The sequence below is a fragment of the Triticum aestivum genome, chromosome 1B (assembly GCF_018294505.1).
Source record: "Triticum aestivum cultivar Chinese Spring chromosome 1B, IWGSC CS RefSeq v2.1, whole genome shotgun sequence".
NCBI classification, from domain to species: Eukaryota; Viridiplantae; Streptophyta; class Magnoliopsida; order Poales; family Poaceae; genus Triticum; species Triticum aestivum.
The window spans coordinates 349,068,743-349,083,751 of record NC_057795.1 but is presented as its reverse complement, the minus strand read 5'-3'; positions in this window follow the sequence as shown (position 1 = coordinate 349,083,751).

Sequence of the window (15,009 nt, the reverse complement as noted above, 5' to 3'; positions counted from 1 at the left end):
CTTTCAGTTTCATATACTAGTGGGAATTTTCATTATAGAACTTGGCTTGTATATTCCGATGATGGGCTTCCTCAAATGCCCGAGGTCTTCATGAGCAAGCAAGTTGGATGCACACCCACTTAGTTTCAGTTTGAGCTTTCATACACTTATAGCCCTAGTGCATCTGTTGCATGGCAATCCCTACTCACTCACATTGATATCTATTGATGGGCATCTCCATAGCCCGTTGATACGCCTACTTGATGTGAGACTTTCTCCCTTTTTGTCTTCTCCACATAACCTCCACCATCATATTCTATTCCACCTATAGTGCTATATTCATGGCTCACACTCATGTATTGCGTGAAAGTTGAAAAAGTTTGAGATTATTAAAGTATGAAACAATTGCTTGGCTTGTCATCAGGGTTGTGCATGATTAAATACTTTGTGTGATGAAGATAGAGCAATAGCCAGACTATATGATTTTGTAGGGATAACTTTCTTTGGCCATGTTGTTTTGAAAAGACATGATTGCTTTATTTGTACGCTCGAAGTATTATTGTTTTTATGTCAAATGATAGACTATTGCTTTGAATCACTCGTGTCTTAATATTCATGCCATGATTGGACATATGATCAAGATTATGTTAGGTAGCGTTCCACATCAAAATTATCTTTTTATCATTTACCTACTCGAGGACGAGCATGAATTAAGCTTGGGGATGTTGATACGTCTCCGTCGTATCTATAATTTTTGATTGTGTCATGCCAATATTCTTCAAGTTTCATATACTTTTGGCAACTTTTTATACTATTTTTGGGACTAACGTATTGATCCAGTGCCCAGTGCCAGTTCCTGTCTATTGCATGTTTTTTTGTTTCGCAGAAACCCAATATCAAACGGAGTCCAAACGGGATAAAAACGGACGGAGATTTTTTTGGAATAGTTATGATTTTTGGGAAGTAAAGTCAACGCAAAATGGTGTCCGGGTTGATGCTCTCCTTTTGGCGCAAGAAAGACAATTTTATGAGAAAGATCTAGGCGAAAGATTCACCCCAATCGGAGTTACGGATCTCCAGATATAAAGGAAACGGTGAAGGGGTAGAATCTGAGAACGCAGAAACAGAGAAATAGATCCAATCTCGGAGGGGCTCTCGCCTCTCCCAAGCCATGGGAGCCAAGGACCAGAGGGGAAACCCTTCTCCCATCTAGGGAGAATGTTAAGGAAGAAGAAGAAGAAGGGGGGAGCCTTCCCCCTTGCTTCCGGTGGTGCCAGAACGCCGCCGGGGGCCATCATCATCACCGCGATCTTCACCAACACCGCCGTCATCTTCACCAACATCTCCATCACCTTCCCCATCTATATCCAGTGGTCCACTCTCCCGCAACCCACTGTACCCTCTACTTGAACATGGTGCTTTATGCTACATACTATTATCCAATGATGTGTTGCCATCCTATGATGTCTGAGTAGATTTCTGTTGTCCTATCGGTGATTGATGAATTGCTATGATTGGTTTGAGTTGCATGTTTAATTATTGGTGCTGTCCTATTGTGCCCTCCATGTCGCGATAGCGTGAGGGATTCCCGCCGTACGGTTTGCAATATGTTTATGATTTGCTTATGGTGGGTTGCGTGAGTGACAGAAACACAAACCCGAGTAAGTAGGTTGTTTACGTATGGGATAAAAGGGGACTTGATGATTTAATGCTATGGTTGGGTTTTACCTTAATGAATCTTTAGTAGTTGCGGATGCTTGCTAGAGTTCCAATCATAAGTGCATAGAATTCCAAGTAAGGATGATATGTTAGCTTATGCCTCTCCCTCAAATAGAACTGCAATAGTGATTATCGGTCTAGTAACATAGTCAGTTGCTTAGGGACAATTTCACAACTCCTACCACCACTTTTCCACACTCGCTGTATTTACTTTATTGCATCTTTATCTAAACAGCCCGTAATTTTATTTACGTGTTCTTTATATTCTTGCAAACCTAGCCTACAACACCTACAAAGTACTTCTAGTTTCATACTTGTTTTAGGTAAAGCAAACGTCAAGCGTGCGTAGAGTCATATCAGTGGCCGATAGGACTTGAGAGAGTATTTGTTCTACCTTTAGCTCCTCGTTGGGTTTGACACTCTTACTTATCGAAAACTGTTGCGATCCCGTATACTTGCGGGTTATCAAGACCTTTTTCTGGCGCTGTTGCTGGGGAGTCATAGCGTGGGGTGAATACTCTCGTGTGTGCTTGAAGAGAAGAGATTGAAGAAGCACGACAGCCATTGGATGGACATCCAACAGTCACTGCTCTCGTGTGTTGACTAAGTTGACAGGGCATTGTGTGTGCGTCAACCTTTTTTATGAAAGCATACACGTCAACCTGTAGTAGGTGCACAAGTCAGCCTCAAATCTGTGGAAAAAAGCATACAACCCATCTGCCATTATTTCTAATAATGTACAGCCCATTTGCTAATTCTTAAGAATTTTTTGGAGCCCATCTTCTTTTTGTGAGCATTACACCCCATATTGTGGCCATGGTTAAAAAGTATACAAAATTTTGCATATTTCGGTGCGGTCAACTGTTTTTATTCCAGAAATGTCGATTCACATTCAAACTATTTTGAAAAATAATTTATATAAATATAAAATCCAAATAATTGTCCATGCATAAAAATCAATGGAATTTAAGATCTTGTAATGAAAAAAAATTGAAACTAATTCCCGGTTTGATGTGTTTTAAAAATGTACAGCCCATTTCTGGGCAAACCGAATGAAACTCTCCTCGTCTTGGAAGATTTGCAGCCTAGCAGGGCCGATAAAGCAAGTAGGCCTTGTTTGGGTATTTCTTTAAAAAATAGAACTGGGCTAGCCATTTCCAGCAAGAAAAAACACAACTGGGCTCCTGATGTGGTAAACATAAATAAAACCCTGGCTAGACGGGCCACAGCCCCCGCACAGCCCCGTTGTTACCCTGATCTGTCGCTAAAACTAGTATAAATAACAACTGCTTGTTCCTCAAAAAAAACTGCACGACTTGCTAGGTCCCTGGTGTCAGCCGCTCGTAGTGTAATTCTCTCGTTTATTGACTACGTTGACAGTGGCGTGAGCCCCAGATGTCCAACCATTAAGAGGAACCATATTTTTGGGCTCGTACTATAGAGGCACTTGCTTGCATACTGCCATGATGCTGGTGGGTCCCTACTGTCATCCTCTCCACATACAGTCATCTCCTTGTTCCTCTCGGTTGTTGACGACGTTGACAACGCAAGAGGGCGGCGCACCACGCACGGCGAGCAAACCAAGGCCGCAAGGCAGAGGACGACGACGAGGCCTCGGACGGAACGAACAGGAGCCGTTGAAGATGCGTCGGTCCAGTCACAGGCGGAGGGGAGTACGAGGGTTGACTGGTTCGGGCGCGGGTGCATGTTGGGGCTGACGTCACCGGAGAATAATAGGACGTGTGGGGGAATAGAGGGAGGGACTGGCCAACGTTGGAGGGTACGTACGGTAGGACGGCGGAGGCGCAGCCAGCCATGGGAGGCGGGAGCAGGCGGAGCCGACGGGGTGGTTTGGTTTGGGCGGCTGGAGGAAGAAGAAGACAAGAGATAGAAGATACACAACAGATGTTGGATGTCAATCCAACGGCCGGTAGGCAGAATCGTTTGTTGGCTGGCTAGTAAGTCGACACCACCTTGGATAGGCTATTTCCTCGCGGGTCCCAAATGTCAGAATCCAAATCTATCATGGTCATGCAGCCTTTCCTATGAAAATTTAAAGCCCATTTGATGTGCCAGTTGTTTGTGGGTGCTGGTGCTGGCTAATCACTTGGCTTATGTAATGCACAGTGAGCTCAAGCAGCCGGCGAGAGTGATGTTCTTTCCCTTGGTTGGGATTTGTTAAAATATTTCACTCTAAATTAAACAAATGGCAAGCCATTTGCCTTGTTTCAAAGAAAATATGACAGTCACAGCCGAGTTGAAAAGGGCAGGAATATCTAACTCCAGCTTACAAACTGTACAAAAGCACGAGGGTTAATTGTTCATCAGGTTTACAAAAAAACTAGATTGAAAAGGGCAACAACATCTAACTCCAACACTGTTTTCAACAGTCACAGTCAAATGGATCGGTCAGGTCCATAGAATGAACATCCTGGGTCGTAAAATTTACTAGATTATGACCACAATATGTTGTAAATAGACGCCCGACACGTCCAGAAGCTCTTTTGCCCACCTGAAACTCCTTTTTTTGCTCTTCGACATACCCATCCGTCAAAACCATGCTGCTGATAAACTTAAGCCTGATGGACAATGGTAACCTCGCATTCAGCAGGAAGAATGTAACAAATCTTGTGTTTGCACGGTTGGCTACATATCGTTCTAGCGTTATTGTCTTCAATCGAATCTCATGAGAAGTGAGAAAATCCTGATGCTTACGAATCCACCGATTGGTTATAACTTTCTTACCCCGTCTTGTTGCCTAAGTAGACATGAAGATTGAAAACAGTTAAGGTCTAAAAGAAGAGTGTCGAAAGAGCAACAGCTGAACGGTTAATTCTAGTACACTATATGCGGGCTTCCAATGTGCGTGAAATTATCACCTTTATATACAACTTCTCCAGACATGGAAAGCATTGCAGCAAGCCAATAATCTTGTTCAGATCAAAACTATTCATTTGGATATATAAGATCTTGACAGAATCCAGCACCATTGATAGGCCATCCGTGGAGAAACTCTTCATTGAGCATAGAACATAATATTAGTACAAAATGTGTACTCCAAGATGATATATAAATTATGCACAGAAATTTAAAATGCAGCTTATGGTTACAAGTGTAGATGATAATATAAAGTACCTGAAGAACTATGGAGCCAAACACCATATTGAAATGAGCACAGAGATCATGTATTACACCCAAGGTCTCCAGTTTAGGCGCAGAGAGGACAGTTATTTGCAACGGTGAATAACTAGAATCAAGGATCAACCTTTGAAGTGAAGGGGCATCTTGGATGATGAGCTGCCTTCCGTCAAAAGAAATTCCAATTCTTACAAGGCTAGGTGACTTTATTTGGAGACAACCGATTCTAACTGTGAAAACAAGCACCAAGCACTCCAGCGCAGGGCAACTGGAGTGGATGATGCTGTGCAATGAGGCCTCCGATATATGAACCCGCACAAGTGAAAGTTTCTTGAAAAATGGGAGTCGAAGGTTTAGTACCAGATTGTCTGGTAGGTAGCACAATGCAAAGGTGGCGGTGTGGAGAGAGGAGGAAAACCGCGAGATGGACATCGGTGCTGAGGGCACAAGTTCATGGCGTTCGATATGTGGTATGTGATTTCCAGGGGAATAGTAGAACTCAAGTAGCTGTAGTTCTATGAATTCAGGGGATTTCAGCCAGGCGTCCACCGTGCAGGGCATGGTATGCTTGCTCAGGTAGCATGACGGGATGCAGAGGATTTGAACGGAGCCCTGGTGGGAGGAGGTGATGGCTCTGGGGATTTCAAAATCATTGAAGAGAGATAGCTAACGACAATCAAGATTAAGGGGCAAGGCGCACCATAGAGGGTGCCACCGAATTGAGAGGACTTGGGTGCGGCAGCAATCCTTGGTGGGGAGAAGCGAGATGATCTCCCCAAGGACGGCATCCGGGAGATCGCTGATGCGGTCCACCCGAGATTCTACGGGTTCTTGGGATCTGGTGGGGGCGGGGTCGCCGCTTCTCCCCACGCTGCCGGGTACGGGATCTACAACAGGCGTCGCCGCTGGCGGGAGCCTCATCTTCTTGGAGCTGGGGTCAGCCGTCTCCATTTTCCTCGAGGGCGTCGCGCCGCGCTCACGGATTTGAGCAGAGTAACGAATGACGAGCCTAGTTGTAGTGCGAGCGAAGAAGAAGGGGAGCTGGGGGTTTTCTGTAGGAGTGAGGAAGAAGGGGACCTGGGGTTTTCTGTAGGAGTGAGGTGAGGAATTTGGGGGTACGAGTGGAGCGAGCTGACGTGAGGTGTGTGGGAGCGAGGGGAAGAAGAGCACCCATGTTTTTTTTGGGGGGGGGGGGGGGTGTGCTGGGTGTGGGTAGCGCCTTTTGAATTGATTTTACTATTTACTAGTGTGGATTGGCTGTTTTGTCTTGGGCCCAGAGAAACAATTACTACTACTACAGTGGAGACACTCTACAGCTACCCAGAAAAACATTTACTACTAGTAAGTGGAGACACTCTACCGCTTCTGGCTCCTCCTAGGTCATTGAAACGTCTCCCTCTACTGAATGCCATTATACTTTTGTTCACCGACATGCGGGCCATGCAGCGCGTGGGCCCAAATGCCATCCACCAAATTAGAAGGCAGTATGCAGGCGGAGAGTCACCCCGGTCGTAGCGCGGCAGTAACGAGCCGTCGTATCACAAAACCCCACCTCCCCGCAGTCTAAGTTTGACGGACGAAGCAACCATCATTTCACTCTTCGTAGAATCCCCTTCTCCCTCACCGTCTTCAAGAAAGGAAACACTCGCATCTGCCACTGTTCTTCTCTCCCAACGAAGGGAAGGTAAGCGGATCCGTGATGTTGGTATATTTTCGTTCAGAGAAAAAAAAAGAACTTTTGCAAAGCAGTAACCGATCCTCACTCTCTTTTTTGTTTCATTGTCATTGCGATTGTGTTTTCCTTTCAGTGATCTCCTAGTATTCGTCAGTTTCATGATGGACCAAGGAGAACCAGGCAAAGATCTGCTGATATTGGAGCAGACGCGGGAGGCTGATCCCCACGAGACAGTGAGCTCCAAGAAGAAGGAGGCAACCACCGAGCCGACCCCAGATACGCTCACGGCCACTACTGAGATGGTCAACGCCCCGTTTGAGGTTACAGCCCCCGTGGCACTGCAGGAGCAGTTTTCCCCCTTCGAGGATGTGTCCCCCCCCCCCGTTGAGCTGCCCAAGGTGATTTCCTTCTTTGCCGATCTCGATTGTGGTTTTTCATCTAAGTATGTGGTGATTTTTTTGGAAAAGGAAGTATGTGGTGATTAATAATGCAAAATTTTATTAGCTTCGATGCCATGCTATACATAGTGGTTTAAATAACTTGTGTTTCTTATACTGAAAAGTAATTCAGAATTTGTTTTTGTTTCAATTAGAGCCCTGATGCAGACAAGGATTGTGTGGTTGTACATGTCACTCGCTATGAGGCGGACGACCTGAATATACGCACTGGGAAAACAGAGTTCTTAGGCTGTTGGATCCTGGAAGCCATTTGCGGTTATACCAATGAAGAGTTGTATTCCAGCCTCACTGTTGTCAGGCGTGTTGTCCAGGGTGTACTGAAGCACAAGAAGTTCAAAGCTACTCCTTCGTTTGTGAGGCATACTGTTCTTGTCAAGCTTACGCAGGAAGATGACATGGCATGCCTCCACAAACAAGTTTATCAGTGGCAAGGCCACAAGGTTGTCTTCATGAAGGTTCATAGGATTGAGCTACTGCGGGACGTCCTCGATGATGTTCGTGGAAAGGTCCGTCTTGTGTCCATCCCAAATTAGATTGAGGCATGAAATAGTTGCCCCAGCTAGTGTTTAATAGTAGTTTGGATTGTGTATAATTATCCGAACCTTGCCTGTTATCGACCCCTCTAGGGCTAGTACTCTGTTTGAATCCATCTATGGGAATTGCTCCTACTTTTGTGTGCCTGTGAATCATGTGAGAACCATCGTAATGGTTGCCGAAACAGATGTGTCATCACTAGTTTTTTCATGAATATGGCATGGTAAGCCATAAGTTGTCATGGTTTATCATACGAGCAGTGTGTGTTTTGATGAAATAGAAAACTCGTTCGAGAACCGTGCGCCGACGTATACATAATTACTTCTAAACACTGTTGGTGCTACCCCACTTGTAAGCAGTTGTGCAAAACACGGCACATTGGCTCAGCTCGCTTCAACACTAGGCTATCGACAAGCTAACAATCAACAATCTGATGTCTGACATATAAGCAACTATGTATCTTGTTACAGTGGTTCATGTAGTTAATTGAGGCCACAATGTAATAAATTCCAAACGCTCACACGCTAGTCCAGCGCTCATGTGGAACACTCACATTAAACTCATCTTCATAAAAAACTTGAAAAGCATAAGTTAAGCAATTTTATACATCTCAATGATTCATAGAACATAACAAACATATACTAGTTCTCAACAAAAGACAAAGTTGTGAGAAGGTTTACAAATCAGGAAAAAACAAGCAAGGCTTCTCTGAGCAAAGGGCCTCCCGGCAGGCTAAAATTTCCTGAAGTTCACTCTGGTTTTTTCTTGTTGCCACCATCCAAGGTTAGGTTCTCTCATTCCAGAATAACCAATTATAATTGTGGTCTCAACTGGAATGCTGAACTGAACCATGCAGTGTACTGACCAGCTGAAATGCTTGGCATTCCACTAAATTTAAGCACCGTTATTTGCAGAAATAAGCAGACCACAATGCCTCTTGTCCGCGCACCTGTCCAAAAAACCGCCGTGCAGCCGTGCCAGCTAGTCCTCGGTCCATGGATGAACTGGTAGAAAGTGCATTTCGGACTAGGATGCAGTTGTTTTCGCTCATCCCTGCACTGCAATCAGGAAGTAAAACGTACGAATCAGCTTCTTTTAGATTGCGTTGGTCATTCTACCTTAGTTACTACCAATGTAGGGATACCTTGAAGACGGGAGGTTAGACGACGGAAACGAGGGATAGCCATCTCATTTTGTGCAGTTGTACTAAAACTGAGGTGTGTGCTTTTGATTGCGCGGATAGAAGCGATACAGAGACAGACATCCTGAAACGATATGGAGACAGACATCCCTGTTTGCGCAAATACGAAATACGGTTATTTAAACAATGACAGATATTACTACTTTCCCCCGTTTCCTCTTAGAACCAAGTCCTAGATTCTTGCTACAGCTTTCCCACTTTCTTCCCTGTTTGAACCAACACTTTGAGTCGACTATATGAACTAGCTTTACTTCTAATAATAGTAGAAGTCTAGGTGGCTTTGGAACAGCGGACGGAAATAGAAAAGGATCCACACGAAGGGGGGAGAGCTAGGGCAGTAGAGCAAGGCAGGTTTCGAAGGAATACATACCTGAGGGTCGTCGGCATGTGGCAAAGACGGTGTCGGGAGGCCGCATCTTGGCCACAATACCGCAGGGAGGAAGAAGGGGTCGGAGGCCCTCCCGAGCCGGCGCTCTCTCGGAGAGAACGGCACGGCCGCCGATCAGGACGCGCGGGCAGCCGTTGGTCTCCTCCCTCGCCGCCGACGATAGCAAGAACGATGCACCTACACCCCTGCCCCGGTCGAGGTTGTCTGGCCGGATTTGTGACCATCCGTGAGCTGAGAGAGAGTGTGTGGCCACCTATGTCTTGCTTAGATCTGGAGAGCATGAGAGAGTGAACGAGAGGAACCCTAGTAAAGCAAGCGCTAAGGCTCCTGCTTTTATATATAGTGGAGTGATTTTGTTGTACCAGCTTCAAAAAAATGTGCTCCTGCGTGTACTCGCGATTGGGTGTGAGAGAACTAGTGTGTGCGTGCACCGCTTCTCTTCGTGAGGGTACAATATACTATGCCCAAAGAACGTTCACCGCAAGAGTAATACTCCCTTCGTTCGGAATTACTTGTCACAAAAATGGATGTATCTACAACTAAAATACATCTAGATACATTCATTTCTTGGACGAGTAATTCCGAACGGAGGGAGTAGTATAAGTGTGTGACGTGTGAGCTAAAATAAAATGTGCGTGCCGTCTTTTGTTTTTTAGAAGTTCTGAGGGTAGGGTGTGAAGAGCACATATGTGCGTGACGTCTACCTGCAGATAGACGGTGGGTGTGACGTGCGAGTCTGTGAGAGGACTCGGGAGAGTCGTGACTCGTGAGGGTGCGTGTGCGTGAGAGAGAGAGAGGGGGGCACGTATCATTGCAATGCATGTGTCCGTAAATCATTATCCGACAAACGTTCGCCACAAGCCTTTTCCTGACGAACGCCGTAAGAACCGTTAGATCGGCATCCGATAGTGTCAGTTTTGCCATGTCATTTAACGAAACAGCCACTCCTCCTACACACAAATCTTCCACGTGAGTGTTAGCAACTGCCATATGCTCCCTCCGTTCCAAAATCCAGTGCATATAGCTTTATTGAAAATTCGAACCTTGCAAACTTTTACCGAGTTTTCCCGTACCAAATTGCACAAGAAGAATACCCTGTATATATCATTTCATTCATCTTCGAGAGGCAACTATAAATATGGGTGAGGAGTCTACAAAGAAAGACCATCGTATCACCCGCAGCAATTTCAACCATCCTTTAGTGTCGAGGAATATCATAGGAACTCTATATGATATGATTTTTATAGGATTTTTTCCTTTAGAGCCAATTGGTTCATAGGAACAGATTCATATACTCTACATTTCAAAGGAAATAAACATGATATCATTTTTATAGCTTTAGAGCCACTTGGTTCATATGAATGGATCCCTATACTCCCTTAATTTCAAAGGAAAATAAACATTAGCGTATATTCAATAGAAAAGTTCCTATGATATGAACCAAAGTACATCTCTTTTCTAATCCCTCCTCATAGGAATTGAGATACATGTCATCTGTAGATTCAATAGAAAAGTTCCTATGATGTGAACCAAATGACATCCCATGTCATCTCTTTCCCTACAACTTCCATGTATACATCTTCTATTCCTAAATAGATAGTACAACCCACTAGTAGCTTTTTTCCAAAACATGCAACTATGGCACAAGAACTATATAGTGTGTCAATAACTTTGAAAGATGGTCGCTGGATGAAGCTAACCCGACAGTTCAGAGATGGGCAAATCCGAGCACTAATGGCCATTGGATATCATCAACATTCCAGCAGATCTGCCACATGTACAATTTAGAAGACTCCATGGTTGAACTTAAGCATAATGCACAAACCTCAAAACACAAGCACTTCTCCTTTGTTCTAGAATCTTCTGTATCATAATTGATTATTTTTTCTAAATAAATTGCCATTATTTGTTTTTTACTTTATGATTTACAATGCACAACCCCATGAATCTTAACATTTTTATAAAACTAATTGATTTTGAATGAGATGAACTATAAGAACTAAACAAACATCTACATCATGCATATATGACTCAAAGCTTTACATGCTATAGTGTGTATTTATTCATAATTTGGTTTCGAAATCTCATGCGTTCAATACATGTGTACCTTACTAGTTTTGAGTAGAGTAGCAAATTTCACGCGGCCCCGGGTATATCAAAATGCAGGGCCCATGCATCATTGCCTTTCGGTCGAACCTACGTCCACAATTTTTTGTACGTACTATATCTCCACAGGACCCTACCGCCGCACTCATCATCGGGTTTCTTCAAGAGGACGAGGGAGAAGCCGATTTGTAGTGGAGGCGCTTTAAAAAAAAGGATCTGTAGTGGAGACCCCTACCCTAGGGTGCCCTAGGTAGCTGCCGCACACATCATTGTTTTCTCTTTTCTTTATGCTCTTGCGCCCTAGAGTGAAATTATGGTTGCTTCGTCCGTCCAGCTTAATGCGGGAAAGGTGGGGCTTTGTGATTTGACCCCTCATCGCTCATTATCTACTACTGCGGCGCTACGACCGGGGTGCCCCCAATTCCAACCGCTGCTTCGAACTATAATTTGGTGCATCGCACGTGGAACAAGATGGTGGATGAGCCACATGTCTGCCAAAGGGGTCCTGTTAAGTGTGTTGCCATTTCGTGTGCGGACTGACCCTGCTTGAGTTGCTACGCCAACACGACAGGAGCAGCCACCACTTGGTTTTGCTCCTTGGTGAATCCCGACTATATTGATCTCAAAAGATACGTGCTGAACTACCCTCTCCATCTCGGTTTTTTATTTGTAGGCGTCTCGGTTTATATGGCCTGCACGTAGTTCTAGGTCATCCATTTGACTAACTAAATATGAGTTACTATGTCACAAAAAGTATATCATTGGGTTCTTATTGGTTGATATGTGAAGAAATAAGAAACGAGGTAGAAGTTAATGCACCGCGCCTTAGTATTTTGGGATTATTTCGTTTTCGTAAGATGACTTACTCACCTAGACGGAGGGAGTGGTTGTATTTAAAAGTCGAGGGCGGGGCTTTTCCTGCGCGGTAGGCGGCGGGGCAGTTCCGCCTAGTCGGTTCGACAGAGACGCAAGAAGATGAGGGAGTAGGCTGCTGCAAACGTAGGGCTATGTGATTTGACAGCGAGTTACTGCTGGACTGGTGGGGCCCCGTGATTTGACTTGCCATTATCATTTTAACTGCGGCGCTGTGACCGGCGTGAGTCTCCCAACTCCTGACCACCTCCATACATGTGCCTCTCCCAATGCTCCACCATGTAGTAGAGGCTGGCTATTGCATGAGAGCACACTTCTCCACTTTTTCCTTGCCTCTCTTTCCTCCACATATGGAAAAATGCCATGTAAAGCACACTATTGTACTTACTTGCTCCTACAGGTGCTTAAGCTTGCCACATAGGCATAAAGTCTGATGTGGCAAGTTAATCAAGAAGAGAGAGACTAGTTTGGTGACCCAAGGAAGAAACGGTGCTAAGCGCGTGTACCTAGGTGAAAAGACAATTTTGAGTCTATAGCTAATTAAATGAAGCAAACTTAGCAACACCATTTCATTGGAAGAGGTCACTCCTTGGCAAATGCAATAAATACTAGTACTACCTATGTCCCATAATATAAGAACTTTTTGGCACTACACTAGTGTCAAAACCGTTCTTATATTATGGGACGGAGGGAGAGCGAAGAAAGAGATAGAGAGGAGTAAAAAAATACACTGATAGCCAACCTTATAGCCAACCTTGTTGTAGTATGAGTGACTAAGTGATGACTATGTATGACATGCCAACATCAGATAGCCTAACGCACCATGTTAAATCTCCAAGGGCGCGACCGCACGAGCGACGCGACGGTCGTGGTAGGCGCGACCATGATACGGGCTGCTGGCAGCCCTTGGATCTGAGATCAAACGGTCGCATGCTAAGTTGCTGAAAATTTGCAGAATAACCCTCCAGGATAGGATATTCACCCATAGGTCTAGTGTCAAGCCATGCAACCGTTCGATCTCAGATCCAAGGGCTCTCGGAAGCCCATATCACGGGAGAATGGAAAGCCACTACCCTGCCGTTCGCACGCTGGCAGTTTGCTCCTACTCGTCCCCGCACGTCCTTTAATACTAAGGCGGTTCCACTAATCCTAACCCTCCTCCCAAATCCATAGCGTCCCAAATCTCCCCGATCGGCGGTGAGTACAAGGTTAGAACCATCACCGGCGATGAGTTCGACGTCATCTACACCCGTACTTCCGCGACGGTGAAAGGATGCCTTTCTCGCTTCAAACGCATGTTCGAAAACTCAGATGATGAGTGGGTCGTTGGGCTAGATGTTGAGTACACCACAGTCTTGGGACGAGAGAAGGATCTAAAGGACGTAGAGAGGAAGAAGCCCGCCGTGATCCAGGTTTGTGTACATAACGTTTGCTTGGTCTACCACATATGACATGCGGACGTTGAGCGCCAGGATTTTAAGAACTTCCTCGAGGAAAAAACAATGAAATTCGTTACGGTAGACTTTAAGAACGACAAAAAAGTCCTGGGTCGGATAGGCCTCGTTGTAGGCAACCCCTTCAACCTCCAGAAGAATCGGCTGGTGCCCTCTCGTCAGCCCTCAATGCTGACCCTGCCAGGAGCCATGGTTCATCCTTCGTACCGTAAACTGGAGAAACCTCACTACATGTTTCATCGTCATGCATGGCAGCGGAATGTACTAGATATAGACCACATCCACTACGCTGCAATGGACGGCTACCTTTGTTTCAATATCTACAAGGGTTGGATGAAGAGCAACAGCCAAGTTGGCGGTTCAAGCAAAGAAGTATCGACCAAGAGGAAGAGGGACAAGGACGAAGTCGAGGACGTGGACGAGGACTCCGAGTAAGGTGGCAGTGTCGTTGCTCATGGTGGTTCTAAACTTCTAATGCAGTGTCTACTGGATTAGTTGCATAGTTTAATTTCAGGTGTGCTTAGTTAAATTTGAGGGGTGTGTTGTGCTGAGCCCCCAGCAGAACTATGTTATGTTTCTTCTCGTTACTTTAACTCTTCAGTATGTACATACTACTAGTATTTCTTTAATAGAATTTAGCACCCCAATTAAGCACATACTAGCTTTTTTAATAGCACTATATGCATAATTTGGCGACAAGCGCTCTCTATATGTACCACCTTTTTTTAAATTCAATTTTTGCTCCATGGCGCAATCCATCGATAGTACTAATGTACAAAAGTATACATTTTTTAAAAGGCTAGAGTACTGTTCATCACATATATATATATATAGCCAGTTAAATTCTCAACCTAGAACGACATGCATGCCATGTAGTAAACCGATACGGAGGAAGTATAGTAAAAATGAGGTGATTTTACCGAGCGATCGGCGGGGGAGCATGGCCTGTCATGCGGTCCCACGTGTCATGATGTACCAAGGCGATGCGCGTGTCCCTCTTGAGGCAGAAGCAATACTAGTACGTGGTTTGAGATGATGTCGAACCGAAGTGTGAAGTAATGGCTGCTTCGTCCGTCTGGGAAGGTGCGACATTGTGATTTGACGTCTCATTGCTCATTACTACTACTGGGCCGGTACAAGTGGGGTGCGTCCCCCCTGCTGTTTTGCAATGTTATTTGGTGCTTGAAACGTCGACCCGGTTGCTATATGTCCCACATGTCGGCGACAGGAAGTACAGAATTCATGAAAGGGAGCATCGACGGAGGAGTATACTACAGAATTCATGAAAGGGAGCGACTTAGTTTTGGAAAATTCTATTTTTACGGAGTACGTACCCACGAGGGTTTATAGGGCTCATCTAAAAAACATTCGTTTTTCTGTTTGATAAGTCTCAATTCTACTACTCGTAGTAGTACCATTACATGTTGTATTTTGAGGTGCGTTAGATCACCCGACGCAAGCAGTGTCAAGAGGAAACTAACCAA